The sequence below is a fragment of the Meles meles genome, chromosome 1 (assembly GCF_922984935.1).
Source record: "Meles meles chromosome 1, mMelMel3.1 paternal haplotype, whole genome shotgun sequence".
NCBI lineage: Eukaryota > Metazoa > Chordata > Mammalia > Carnivora > Mustelidae > Meles > Meles meles.
The window spans coordinates 13,303,470-13,318,012 of record NC_060066.1 but is presented as its reverse complement, the minus strand read 5'-3'; the positions used below and the strand labels follow the sequence as shown (position 1 = coordinate 13,318,012).

The following is a 14,543-nucleotide window of genomic DNA, read 5'->3' as shown; positions in this document are numbered from 1 at the left end:
CCGCCCCTGACCAAGGACGGGTATTACAGACGAGTACATAGATTATTTTTCAGTTATTTCAGAATCCCATTGTGCTTATGCACAGAGATGTTGGCCGTAGTAGTATTTATACCAGCGAAAAATCAGAAATGGCTTTAATGTTGCAGAATATGGGAGTGGCTAAAGTGATGGGAACATCCGCAGAGAATTCGTGATCCCACCACTTAAGCATCACAGGGATGGTTAGGAAGGGCCACCTTCTGGGAAGGAAGGGCAGGATGCAAATCATGGCACAATGATATGATAAGGAAAGACAAAAGTGCCATAAACATTTGGGTCAGGTGACCCGTGGATCAGCCATGGATCACATCACCATCAGCCGCTGTATGCCAGGCACCTGGCTGGGGTTGGGCAGAGCTCTGCAAGCTCTGCTCGAAGGAGCAGCCATCCGTCCGTGCTTCTGTCTGCACCATTAGGCTCCCTGAAGCCCCCGGCAGCCCCCGGCAGCCCGGCTCCGAGCGGACCCTCTGCAGGACGCCGCGGCAGGGCGTGTTCACAACTCTGTATTGGCGCGATCGGCACCATGGGTGATGGTGGGCTCAGTGCTCTGTGTGATGATGACTCCACCACTCCCTGGAGGCATGGTCCACGTGCTCGCTGTTCTGAGAGGTCACAGAGGGAAAGGAGTCCTGGAGAAATGCCGGGGGCAAGAGGCCAGAAGATTCCAGGTGGAAAACTCTGCTGCAGGTGGTGACATCAGTGCAGTCAGGCTAAATCAGCGGATCCTGAGCTCGTCTCCCACCGGGCCTCTGTCCAGCCTGCTGGGCAGAAGCCCCCTTCCTACCTCCATACCCTGTGGGCTACGATGAGTGTGCTAGTTACCCAGGACATTACACATCGGCTGGGCGAGTAGTTGGTGGTGCTGTCTGCTGTTCAGCCTCCTGCCCCACCCCTCCGCCCCCTGAACATTCTCTGGCTGTGACCACACAGGGGTCAGGGCTGGCCAGGGGAAGCAGAGCTGGCGGGCCCCAGAGAAGCTCTCCTAGCTCTCTGACGATCCGAGTGTGATTCATAATGATTGTAGCAGATGAGGCATGAGGCCCATGGCTCAGACTGCAGCTGATGGAGGTCTTTTCCCAAGGAAGCGTGCCCAGCCTCCCAGAGGACAACCCCCACCCCCCGCCTCCCGCCCGGCCGTCTGGCTGGCCTGGGCCGCTCCATTCCCAGCAGTGCCGTCAGTGATGAGCCGCGCATTATCGTGGGGTAGTGGTTCCTGTCCGCCAGCGAACGTCAGAGCCTGCTGCAGCTGCCTCCGTGGCTGGAGAGCCCCGGAAATGGGGATCACAGCGAGCTCGGCGGTCCATTTTTATGCTCATTATTTTATGTATCTGGAAAGTAATGAAAAGATGTGAAAAAGATTGTAATTGCACCAATTTGAAAAATTAAGAATCCAAGGAAGGGGAAGTGGGCAACACCACTGTGAAACGCATCCCACCTCTTCCTGAGATAATCCCTAGTATCAGTTTGGTCATTTACGCAAACCCAGCGGTGCGCTGTGGTGCGCTGTTCAGCCTCTCAGGAAGGAATAAAAGAGCCCTGAATTGTAGGTTTGCTGACTTTGGTGGTGAAATCCCACCATGACCAATTTCAGGTTACTAAAAGTTTAAAATCCAGTTTGCACGATTCTTGAATCTTTAACCATTGGCTTCTCTAAACTCGTGCATGGTCGCAAGTGATCACTTTCCTTTGGAGGGGGGGGCGGGGGAGGAAATTGGAAACCCTTACGCATAGCGGTCTGCATGTCGTTTTCATTTCCTGTGCCGCATACCTCTTCCTCAACCTGCACAAGCTCATTCACTTAGCTCATTTCCCTTGCATAGTGGGGTTTCCGTGAAGCTGCACTGTGCTGCTTCTGGAAGGTTCTTGCAGATTCATTCCACCAGAAGACGGGAGCGTGACGGCAGTTCTTAGTTCAGGGAGGCTGGCCCCTGCACCACTAGCCACATCTTGGAGACTTCTGGCCTCCCCTAAACATATTGTTCTAATAGTCTGCCGGCTGACCGCCTCTGGTGGTCACACTTCCCTTCACTCTCCCTCATCATCAGGGTCCATCGGATAATCTCATCTTTCTTCTAGGGAGCTTTTCCTGCTGTTCCTCTCTTCCCCACGCCTGCTCTCCAAAGCTGGGTAATGTGCTTTTTCCCGGTCCCTTAGAACGCAGGGCTCTCATCTGCGATGCTGGTGGTATTGGTTATTTATTGTGTGATGTGTACAGGTTTCCTGTAAGTAGCAGAGATGCTCTCCCAGGCAGGAGAGCCTCCCTAGTCTCTGGGGCAAGGCCTGTGAGATGTTTACTTTTACCTGGCAGGAGGGACTTTGAGGATGGAATTAAGATGATTCATCCATGGGCCTCTGTGGAGATTATTCTGGACGATGCAGAGAATTTCTTCGGGATCAGAGAGATCCCCTAAAGAGGGATCTGAGAGACGTCCAGTGTGAGGAGGGTTGGCGTATTGCCGGTTCCCATATGTGGGGGCCCAGGTGCGAGGTCTGGCGGCAGAAGGGTGGTCCCCACTGACTGCCAGCAAGGAAATGGGCCCTCAGTCCTAAACCGCAGGGAACCAAATTCACCCAAGGGCATGGATGAGTGAGCTTGGAAGAGGGTCCTCCCCATAGCCGCCCTTCCCCCCACCCAATTAGAACCAGTACCTTGAATCTAGCCCACAAAATCTGGGACCGAGAACCTAGCTGAGCCAACTCGCACGCCTGACGAGGAGACTGAGACAGTCAGTGCGTGTGTGTTGTTTGAAGCCACTGTGTCTGTTTGTCCCGTAGGTGCAAAAAGCTCATGCAGGTTCCAGGCCCTTCTGTTCTGACTTGCCGAGTGTGAGCTCCTTCCCAGGAGACCCTCAAGTCCCTGGTGTGTGTCCTCCTCCAGGCCCAGCCCTGCTCCCCTGGGCTCCGTCCAGGGAGGCGACTCCACCATCTGACACACCCTTCACCTCTCCGCCACCAAGAGTCGCTACTTGGTGGCTTTTCCACCACAATGTGGAGTTCAGCTCCCAAAGTCAGACCCCTGATGCTGCTCTCTAAACCTCCTAGGGGTTCTCCCCAGCTCTAGACCTGCTGCCTCTGCCTGCCCAATCTCGAGAGTGCTGTCTGATCTGCCTTCTGGAGCATGGCTTTGCTCCAGTGACAGCCCTCCCTGGGGGTCCTTTTCCCCTGAGTCAAACACAGACCCCTTGGCTGAGAATTCACAGGCCTCTGCAGCCCGCTTCCCTAGGACTCCCTCTGTGCGCCTGCCTCCCCCTCTTGCCCCCGGCATGCCCCAGCTGTCCCATACTGCAGGCCCCGGCTCATGGGCCAGCGCATCCCTACAGCCTCACCGGGACCCCCAGAGGCCCTGCCCCGGAGCTGTGTGGTGCGCAAGGCCCGGCCCCCACCGGACTGTATATGCTGTTTTCTGGCCTTTCTCCCTGCCCTCCTGCGGTGCCACGGACACGCCATCCGTCACCCGTGCTCACCACCCAGTCGCGGGATGTCCAGGGTGAAGGGGAAGGGCAGTAGGACGCCGAGGGCCCGCCGGCCGTATTAAGCACAGTGCCCGCTGTCAGTCATTACAATGCCTCTTCCGGGAGTATTCCACTGACTCGTCTTGCACTGTTTTATAAGGGTTGTCTCCAAGGTCATCAAGCATCTCCGAGGTGTTTTACCGCATCCTTTCGGTAACAGCACCGATGTTTGCAGGAGCCACTTACAGTGCGTCTGGAGATGGCCCGGACATGGGTGAAGAGTATTTTACTATTTATAGCGCAGGATCAGTGTGACTAATTCTATAGTAGTGAAGACATATTGGCCGTGCATGGGTCATCCTAGATTAGACTATTTAATAGTTACAACAATGCTGAGTTGTTCACACTTTATGGATGAAGAAACAGGCACACAGAGACGAAGTGATTTACCCAAGGTCACACAGCTGGTTAGGAGTAGAGCCCAATCTCCCAGCCACGCAGATACTCTAGAGCCTACAGCGTCACGACCCCTGAGCAGCCACCATTTTGTTCCACCCATCAGAAGGAGAACAGCCTTTTTTTCTGGGTGGACATCGTGAACATGATTGCTGGGGTTCGCTGATTGTTACGATTTTTAACAAGTCATGTGAACAGCAGGCCTTTACCATTTTAAAGGCTTTCCTCCCCATTCTCACACTGAATAATCACAGGGATGTGAGCCTGGTGGCCGTGGCAAGAATGATGTCCCAAGTGAAATGATGAGGTGTGAAGCCGTGAGCTCATGGGATCCCACCGAATCCCCTGGGTGCAGATTCCCCGGGACTCCTCACCCTCCATCCAGTGTCCCTTCTTGCACAAAGAGGGCCCCCTCTAAGTGCTGCTGTCCCCACAGCAGACTGGCAGGCGTAAGCCCCTTGAGGTCTTTGAACAGGCCCAAATTGGAAGTGATATTTTAGAATTTCATTTTGGTCTGTTAGATTTTCCGTTTGTGGGTTCTTCTCCTCTGTCAGGACAGGGAGGCTCTTTTTTTTCTTCCTTACTTCCTTCTTTCCTTCCTTTCTCTCTCTCTCTTTCTTTTTCTTTCTTTCTTCTCTTTATCCCCAAGTTGGGGAAACGTGGAGTAGGAAGGGAAAGAAATTAAAAAAAAAAAAAAAAAGCAATCAAAAAAAAAAACCAACAACTTTTCCTTATCCCACCCTAGGGAAGCTTGCCAAAGAGTGCGTCCTGTCAGCTGCTGGCTGGACGCCCGTCCCCATCCTCAAAAGCCACGTCCGCAGAGAACGTTCTGGAGAGCCAGAGCCAGCACACAGCCCGGGGTCCTCCCTAGCAGCCCCGGGCATTGACTGCAGGCCGCCGACCCCTCCTTGGAATGTGCCTTCAAAAACAGCATCTCCTTGGCTCCAGAACACCCTTTTGCTGGGAAGCAGCATATTTCCTATTCCCAGTTCGAACCCCCCCCCCCACCATTACTTATAATAACTACACAGGAAGTTCCTTTCCCTCCAGTAAAGATGGTCATCACGTTTTTCAGACTGGATGTTGACGTTCTGTTCAGTCCCTAAGGGCCTTGAAACAGGCGCATGAATCACACTTTAGAGGAGGTGAGAGATCAAGCTCTATCTAGACTAGACGAGACAGAAGTTCAAGTACAGGGCTGGCCCATAGACAGGCTGTGTAGCCACAGGCAAGTTGCTTAACCTCTCTGGGGCTCCTTCAGTTCCTTGTCTGCAAAAGTGGGGCAGTGGACGGCAGGTAGGCGTGGTCCTAGCAAGGCTATGGAGACCCAAGGAAGGCATGTTCCTTGCCTGGGTGTGTGCACACAGTAGGCCCTGGGGTAGCTGCCTTCCTCGTGGTACCCCCTTTTAGGTGGGTGGCTTGACAGGAAGTGTAGTGGAGACTGGCATGAAGAGGCTGTCAGAAAAAAATGAGAGGCAACGTGCATAAGCCATTTCCCATCACAAAGGATCAGAGAAAGGACTTACTGATCTTAACAGTTTTGCTCTAAGGTACTGGGGCCACAGGCAAGCTCAGGAACTTGAGTCCCGTCTTTATAAGGGTGCCACCCGCTAGGCTGGGGCGTCTGGTGGTGGACAGCACCCCCAGGCGGGATTCATGCTCCTGTGCGACCACGGCATGGGGGCGGGGAACGTGGGCTCTGGGGTCTGCACGTCTGCTGACACTTCTGGATGCCACAGCTCCCTAGTTCTGGGACTCTGGACACTTCAGCTTCTCTAAATTCTCTGTGCCTTATTTTTCTCACCTGAAAAAGATAAGCGGTAAAAATACCCGCTGCCTCCTATTACGGAGAGGCGGAGATTCGTGCTGAGCACTGGAAGCCCAGAAGCGGTGCTCGCCCTGTGGGGCGTGAACACCGCCAGCTGCTGTGACTACAGACCCGCCCCTCGCTCGGCACCACGTGCTCGTGATGAGTGTGTGCGGCGTGTGTGCACGTGCATGGGTGTTGTAGGCACTCCGGTTTCCGCACTCGAATGTGAGTACTCAGTGGCCTTGGGCGCCTGGGGTCTCTGCCGGGCATGCACTGATCTGACAGCCACGTTCCTTCATCTGTCTTGGGGAGAAGGGGTTCAGAGTGTGATCTGAGGAGAAGCTGCAGCAGAGGTTCCTGGGGCGTTCGTGAAGAACACCAGCTCCTGAGCCCCAGCCCAGAACCACTGACTCTGGGGTTGGACACGAGCTGCGATCCCTAATGGGCCTTTTTCTCTCTGGTCTCCAGCCAGCAGAGACAGCAGAGCTGCAGACCCTGTACAGAGGTGGTTTATTGCTGCGTGTTCTCCTTATCCCCAGTAAAACGAGGACATTTTGGGGTGGGGAACAGGGGAGGACAATTAACATGGAGACTTTGCTTGACCTTTATCCTGGGTTTATGGAGCTTGGAAGATTGCCTTCCTTTCTTTGGGACTGCGTAACTCACACACTCTTTCCCCCAAATAGGGCTGCCAGTTGGTTCCAGCTATTTTAACTAACTCCGTGCTGTTTGCCCTCATTCTGTATCAAGGAGAGAAGACAGTTTGGGGGAGGGGGTACCTGGGTGGCTCAGTCAGTTAAGCAGCTGCATTCCACTCAGGTCATGATCTCAGGATTCTGGGATCAAGCTCCACGTCGGGCTCCCTACTAAGCAGGAAACCTGCTTCTCCCTCTCCCTGCTGCCCCAAGCTTGTGCTCTCTCTACCTCCCTCTTTTTCTCAAAAAAAAAAAAAAAAAAAAAGTTTGGTCACCAGACCTGGGTGACATCGTTCCCAGGCATCGTCGGTGCTCTGCACACTCGGCAGGGCCGTCGGTACCTGGGACACACTGACGTCTCCCCTGGCGGGGGACCCAGCTGCCGCATCAGGCCAGCGGCTCTCATGTTGCAGACGATCCGTGACGCAGTTGTAGGTCTCCTGCCTTTAGCACGGTGGTCAGTGGATTGCACCCCTGGCCCGTGCTCTTTCCCCATGCCCTGTATCTCGGACCCTGGGCTCGATTCTCTGACTCACGTTTGCCCAACACAAGCAGATTCAGATAACTGCAAAGAGAGCTCTGAAGAAGCGTCTCCGTTTACACGGAGGGGCCTCCGTCCTCACCAAAAGGACATTTCTGGGCGAGCCTTGAGGAGGAGCGACACCCAGAACATTGCCAAGGCTCTATTCAGTTCTCGTTGAGACCAGCCAACTCCCAGACCCTTGAGTGAGCCCCACAGAGGTCACAAGAGCCACCTGACTGGCCTCCCAGACACAGGGACTTAGTGTCTATGCCATGGAGCTTTCGTTGTTACACAGCTTTTTTTTTTCCCTCGGTGGTAGATATGATGGGAACATCAATAACAACTAACAGATGACTTGAACTCTGCCGAGGGCAGGGGTTGCCATAGCACTGCTTGCCTTCCCCGGTCCTTCTCATCCTTGTGGACTATTTGAGCAATCTGATAGGGGAAAACCGTTAGGAAAGCCCCCTGTGCACTTCCAGCTTGCTGCTGGCCCCCTCTCTACTCAGAATCTCTCTGATCGGTGGGATCCATACCGTCCTCCTTTGTTTGGTTTCCCACAGGAGCAGCGGTGCCATTGCTGGACATGCGTGGAGGGAGTGAGGCAGTGAATCAGAGCAGGAGAGACAATATGAAAGTGTGCACGTGTGTGTTGGGAGTGCAGTAGCTCAGGTCCTGGTTGTATGTAAGAAAGTGAGAGATCAGTAAGGCTCTTTTGATCCGGTGAGGACTTTGGGTCCCAACCCCCAGAGCAAGCCTGTTCTCTTCCTCAGAAGGAAAATGATTGGACATAAATACTATCATTTAAAAACCTACCGTGGGTGCGGAGGGTCTAGCAGCCCCCGATTTGGGGCACTTGCTCCACACTTGGCCCCTTTGGCCATTTTCATTTGTTTCTCACCAAGAGACTGCAGGGAGGAATTGCCCTTCCCACCTTGAAGACAAAGAAACAGCTCAGAGACATCAAATGGATTCCCACGGCCACACAGCGAAGAAGGTAGCAGCACAAATGTTGATGTCCAGGGCCTCCTGACAGCAAAGACAGCTTCTTTTCCACCCCATCACGCCCTGCAGGGATCTCAGCAGGCTACCGGCCTGAGCCCATCATTGTGTCCATGAGGAAGTCCGTCCCCAAGAGCAGAGACCTGGCTTGCCCTGGCCATGCACTGTGAGCAGGTTATCTGACACCCTTCTGGGCCCTGCGGTGTGTCTGGAGGAGATCTCATGGGTCAGTGGCATCACTGAAATGCCCTGATAGGTTCCCAGCGAAGGCATTAGCAGTTTCCAGGTGTGCACCTCACCTCCTGGAAACAGGCACTAAGACGCCCAGCTTGCCAGAGCCTCTGGGCCCCTGCTGTTTTCACCCCACCGAGAGGCTGCGGAGGGAAGCCCCCACTCTGGGCATCAGGGAGTGAGAGCGGGACCAGGGCCAGGGCGCGGGCTTGTGCTGGCTGGGCCGGATGAGGCGGGAGCAGCGGGCAGAAGCCCTGCTTGGCTAGCTGCCCCGGGCACCTGCTATCCTCCTCTGTTTGCTCAGCGAGTTGGGAGAGGAAGCAGGATGCTTTCCGTTGGGCCCTGGGCGTTCCGGGCCTCGGGGGCCAGCTGCTGGGGCTGGCAGCTTCTCCAGAGACCTGTCTCTTGGCCTCTCTGTACCTCGCTCTCTCAGCTACCTGACAGGCAGGTGATAATCCCACCACCGTCTAACGTGACCCTGGGGTAAGGTAGGAGGCCCCCCCGCTGGTGTGCACGGAACAAACACTGGCAAGGGGCCCAGAAGCTCGGCATCAGGCCCCCTTCAGGCCCTGGAGGGAGCCAGGCCCCTGCTGGCAGCATCCCAGCCCCTTCAAGTGTCTGGCCTCCCACCATCCCAGCCCCTCTGCCACATCAAGAAGTATTTGCTGCAGTTCTGGCCAGGAGAGCACCTCCGGTAACACACTGGCCGCCTTTGATTAGACATTAGCAATGATTTAAATTCACCCAGAATTTCAGGGCAGCTCTCTTCCTGTCAGAACTGTGAGAGAAATGGGTTCCGAGGTCCCTTCTTACGCGGCATTGCCATAACCAGCACGCGGAGAGCTTTCTGGCTTGCAAAGACTCACTGGTATCAGTGCACGTCCAGTCCCTCACACCCTGGGGACGAAGCATGGCCACCCACTTCCTACAGGTCAGGCGTCTGAGGCCAGGAGACTTTCTGCGCTGCCCAGTTCTTACAGGTAGAACGAGACTGGAAGCCAGGTCTTCCCCCTAAAGGTCTAGGCTTCTGTCTAATTCCCTTTGGCATTTGCGTAATGCCACTGAAATCAAAAAAGCCATGGGTTTTTAACTCCAGGGAGTTTGCTCTCAAATAAGGTCAGAGTAGAAAGAAATGAACTAGTATTTCCCTGAGGTACTTCTTGTCTAGGCTCTGCTGTGTGGTGTCTCATCTATTCTTCTGAGCAGGTTTTATGCGCCCCCATAGTGCACCCAAGACAGCCTGGGCATCCCGAGGTGAAAGGTTTTTCCCCAAGTTCCACAGTAAGTAGAGGCAGCTGGTTGAGGCAGGCCTCCCTGCCTCCAGAGGCTCGCTATTCCTCTCAGCGTGCTGTGCAGGCTTGCCAGGACCGGCAGGGGTTAGGGGGCCCTTTTCCTGCTGGCTCTTTTCCCCTGCAGGGACTGTGTCCTTCCAGCCTCTTTGCTACCCCCCGTCCAGAGCCAGGGGTCTGTGGTATGGAAGGACAGACCTCCATGAGCCCCTGCTCCATGACCCTCACTCACCTAGCGAAGGGGGATATGATGGGCCCCTGCCTCCTCGGCCTGTGCTCCAAAGCTCTGGTCCTATCTGGCCACTCCTGGTTCCCCTCTCTGTTCCCTCATCACCCTGAGCTCTCCTGTGTGACCTGCTGTGACCCTTGATTGCAAGCTGCTCTGCATGGTACCCCCGGTTTCCTTTATGTGTGGCTGTCATCTCCAGGGAGAACAGGAGGACCCCTCCGGCAGGGACCAGGCATGACCTTGTCTTTGGAACGGGCTGGAAAGTCGGGGCACTGAGATGGTGGGATCCCAGTTCCCTGCCTGTGTGGCTGAGGGCAAGGTGTGCATTATCTCCCCAGTTAAGCGACTACTTCCTTATCCCTGATGTTCTCTTATGACAGTTACAATGGACCCAGGTGTCTGGGTGCTTAGACAATCCCAGCCTCTCTCACTCCACGTGGCGGTGATTCCCTGGGAGCCAGTGAGACACAGTTGGAGGAGACTTCTCCTGGAGACAGGAGTCCCCTGCTGCATCATGGGCTTTCCCGCACCTGCCAGCATGCTGATGTGCTTGGCTGCCAGTGACATTGACCAAAGAGACTCTGTGTGCCAAGCACAGAGGCTTGGGGTGAACCCCTGCCGGAGGTCACAATTGTGGATGGAGTCAGGAAGGGAGCCCAGGCCTTCTGTCTGTGGGTCCCACGTGGGCACCTAACTGCTGTGCCATGGGACAAGGCTCTCCCCAGCCCTCACCCCAAGGGACCCAGGCCTGTAGGAGCTTCCACCAAGCAGGGTCACTGAGACGGGACCCGTGTCATTCCGGCTCATGGCTGGTCCTTGGCACTCCTGAGTGTCTGGCTCATAGTGGGTGTTGGTCCACGTTGGGGAAGTGGAGAAATGAGCGAATGAGTTCTCTGAAGTCTATAGATGCCTACTTGAGCCCTGGGGGTTCCTAACAGGCACAAGGGGCTGCTCCCGGCTACCGCCACCTGCCTCCCCCACCTTCAGGTTCCTCACTGTGCGGGCGCCCTGCTGGGACCTCCTGCTGGCTGTTCAGTGCCAACTTCACCTCGCATGGCTTGCCGCAGCCCTCCCTCCGCCGCCTCCCCTTTCCCGCCCTCCGTCCCGCCACAGGCTCCTGCCAGACCAGCCCACATGGCCTCCTTTTGTTCTCCCATCTCCATCTCAGGCAAGCCAGCCTAGCCCGGGCCCCCAGCTTGCTTGGCACAGCCCTTGAAGCCTTGACAGCCAGTGGAGCTGGCCCGAGTACACAGGGGCCGGGGCTGGAGCTGGGGCCAGGGCAGGGCCCCGGGAGGCTCCTGCCCACCTTGCCACCTCCCTGGGCCTGGCTGTTCCGGCACCCAGTCCTGCAGGGACAACAGGGCCTGGATGTTTGCCTTGATTGTCACGGACCTTTATCCAGGGTTGCTGGCTGGACTGTTCCCACAGCCCAGAGTCCTTTCCCAGGCCTTTCCTGTAGTAAAGCCCAGCTCTGGTCCCCACAGAAGAGAGCGAGCATTCAGCGGGAACAGCCTGGCTGGGTTCTCAGCTCTCTAGGTGGGGTGGGGAGCAGAAACACAGGCTTTGGCTACACACATAGCTTGAGCATCTCACTCTACCGTGGCTAGCTGTGGGGCTTACCTGTTTTGTGCCTCACTTTCTCTTCTGTACACAGGGAGAACAGAACATCCATCCAGTGCATTGATGTCCAGGGAGGAGGGATGAAGTGCTGATGGTCAGCACACTAAACACTGGATAAGCGGTTGTTGGGATGTGTCATCGTTATTGGTGATGTTCCTCGAGTTTGCTGAGCCTTTGAGCACTGGACAGAGCCAGAGCCGGTACCTGAGCCCAGCTTGCCCTCTGGGGGCCTGGGCTGATTCCCTGTCCCGTCAGGCACCTGCCAGGTTTGCCCAGGTGCTTGGGGGACAGCTGACACCCAGACACTTGTCCGTGGAGGTGTCTGTGGTTCCCTGAGGCAGACTTAGCAAGAAGATGCATTCCATCAAAACAGGGGCCAAGTCTGCCGGCCTCACTCTTGTATCCCCAGTACCTGTCATGTGAGCGCCCTGTTACCAGTCATTGAGTGAATGAACCACACTGTCTGCTTCCCTTTGATCCTGGTCTTCTTGCTCACACCTCAAACTGGCGTTCAGCACGTCTCCGCACGCACCCCCCGCACTAGCTTGTGTACTCCTGAGGACAGCACCAGGTGAGACTAGCTTTTTTTTTTTTTTTTCCTTTTAAGATTTTATTTATTTGAGAGAGAAAGAGGGAGAGTGAGAGGGACTAGCAGACTCCCTGTTGAGCAGGGAGCCCAATGCAGAGCTTGATCCTAGGACCCTGAGATCATGACCTAAGCAGAAGGCAGACGCTTAACCAACTGAGCCCCCCAGGCACCCGGGATCAGATTAGCTCTGAATCCCTCAGCCAAAGGGCCTGGAGCAGGTGCTCGGTACTTGAATATTGGAGAGTGGATGCAGGGACCTCTGCACTCTGGATTCCAGGCAGTGCCCTCACCACAGAGCTTTTCTGAACCCTTTCCTCAAATGCAGAGATCAAGTTCCATGGCTCCATCAGTTGCCAGCGATCCACCTGTCACCATGGGTCCAGGAGCAAGCTAGCCATAGGGCCCTGCCTGGCTCACCTGGGCTGTTCCAGAGCAGACCATGCAGCTGAGGGTTCAGTAACACCTGAAGTGGTTATAAGGCCAGGCACCTCCTCTTTGCAAGTCTCCCGGGCTGCCTGGTTGGGGGTTGAGGGCTGGAGGGGAGGGACCTTGGCACGGCTGCTCCTAGTAGTTGCTGCCAGCAGAGCCTCTGATGCCATGGAGTGCCTGCCCAGCCGAGTGCACCATAGAGGACGAAAGCTGCAGAAGCAGCTCAAGTGAAACGAGAACAGCCTGGGAACTGGCAAAGAGCTTATCAGCCTCCATCCTGGTTGTCACGGCAGGTGTGGTAAGGTGTGGGGGCACGCTCTGGGGACTTGCTGTGGCCTGCCCATCGCCTGGGACCCTGGGGTAACAGGCGCTGCATTGCCTTCAGATCGAGGCAAGTCCCTTGACGCTTCCCAGAGCCCTCGTGAGGATTCCAGGAGGTGAGATGCTGAACGTGCCTGCTGTGTGGTTGTCTAACCATCGTACGAACGGCAGCCCCAAGAGGGCAGCGAACCGCACGGCGCCTCCACCACGTGCCAAACACCGTTTCAACTGCTTTGTGTGTATTAACTCGTGTGACCTTCATGATGACACTGTGAGGAGGGAGTGCAATGATCTCCGTTTTATAGATGCGAAAACGGAAGCTCAGAGGTGTTGACTTTGGCCGGCTCCCTCGGGATGGTGGGCTGACGCTCTGCCATCAATCCCACGGTGATCGCAGATCCTCTTGTGAACGTAGTGGGGTCACAGCTCCCTTCACCAAGGGCAAGCACTTGTCTCATTTGATCTGCACGGTGGCCCTCAAAGGTCCTTATTATTACTCTCATCCTACAGATTGAATTTAAGACTTAGTGACCCAGTAATGCCGCGTATCAAGCAACAGCATCTCACTGTTCTGATAATAAGCATTTATTGCTTGCAAATCTGGGCTGGTTGGCTGAGCGGCTCTGCTGATCTTGGCTGGACATGCCCCATGTCTGGGCTTGGCTGTGGTCGGTCTGTCTAGTCTCTGTGGGGTGACTGGAACTGTCTCAACTCTACTCTGTGTGTCTTTCATCTCCTGGGCCCAGCAGACTAGCCTGCCAATGTCCTGAAAACTGGCACTTCATGTAAGGGTGGAAGTCAGCACTGTGATTCCTGGGGCTTCACGAGCAGGGCCACTTTCTCAAGGTCGCCAGCCAAGAAGCGGCTCAGCCACAAATGACTGTCCTCAGCCTGTCTCTCGCGTGCGTGTGTGGAGGAGCCCAGACCTGGACCCAGGTCCGACTCAGGAGGAGTGCGCAGCTAGTTTGCAGACTCAGTGTTTCTTGGAGGCTGGATGCTGGGAGGAAAAGATGCTGTAGGACAGAAAAACAGTGACCCTTTTCTTCCAAGGGGTGAGGAGAGCCTCTGGTTCCCCACAGTCTTCCCTCTGGGTAGCTAACCCCATAGACCATAGTAGATGGTTCCCTTGAGACCCCAGATTCTCTGTTGAGACCCTTGGGACAGGGGGCTTCCCAAACAGCCGTGACATGGAGCAGCAAGGCCTGTCAGCCATAAAACAGCCATAGTGCGGGGCTGGGGCCTCACCCATTAAATAGCCAGCCTTGAGGATCAAAACCAAGTCAGGGATCTGATTCTGAAAATGGCTTCAGAGGAAGGGATTCCTCATTGTATGGTTGGAGCTGTGGCTCCTCCTCCTCTGTCCCCTTCACCCATGGCCCAGTCCCAAGGAATAAACATGCCAAATGCAGTCTTTGAGCTCTGTCTCAGAGGCCCTTCCCCGAGGAGCCCTGTCCTCTACCCCGCTGCCCTGGACCCCTCGCCATGCTTTGCTTGCTTTCCCAGACCAAGGTGCGTGTCTGAGGGGACTGCTGGGAGGCCAGACTGGAAGGCTGGGCAGCCGCCTACTTCGACGGCTCACCTCCCTAGCGGGAGGAGGCATTACCATCTCTGCCTCTTTTTGCCTTGACCTTTGGCCTGAAAAAGGCCCAGTGCAGAGCCTCAAACAGGGAAGATAGAAACAAGAGACCACCCCCTCCCTCCTCCTCTTCCTCCTCTTTCTTCCCTTCCTTCACTCCACTCTGCATAGTCTGTGCCGAACATCAACCCAGGTGTGTATTCCTCCCGGTGAGCTAAAGGTTTATGAAGAAGATCCCTTTGCCTGTAAGAACTCCAGTATTCTCTCCTCCCTGGAGAAGTC

The 14,543-nt window shown here is 55.4% G+C and overlaps 1 long non-coding RNA gene across 7 annotated transcripts in view; it reads left to right on the top strand.

The window, feature by feature from the left end:
* The window catches only part of LOC123941736, a 228,741-nt gene that overhangs the window by 171,465 nt on the left and 42,733 nt on the right, over positions 1-14,543 (top strand). The window lies entirely within an intron of this gene.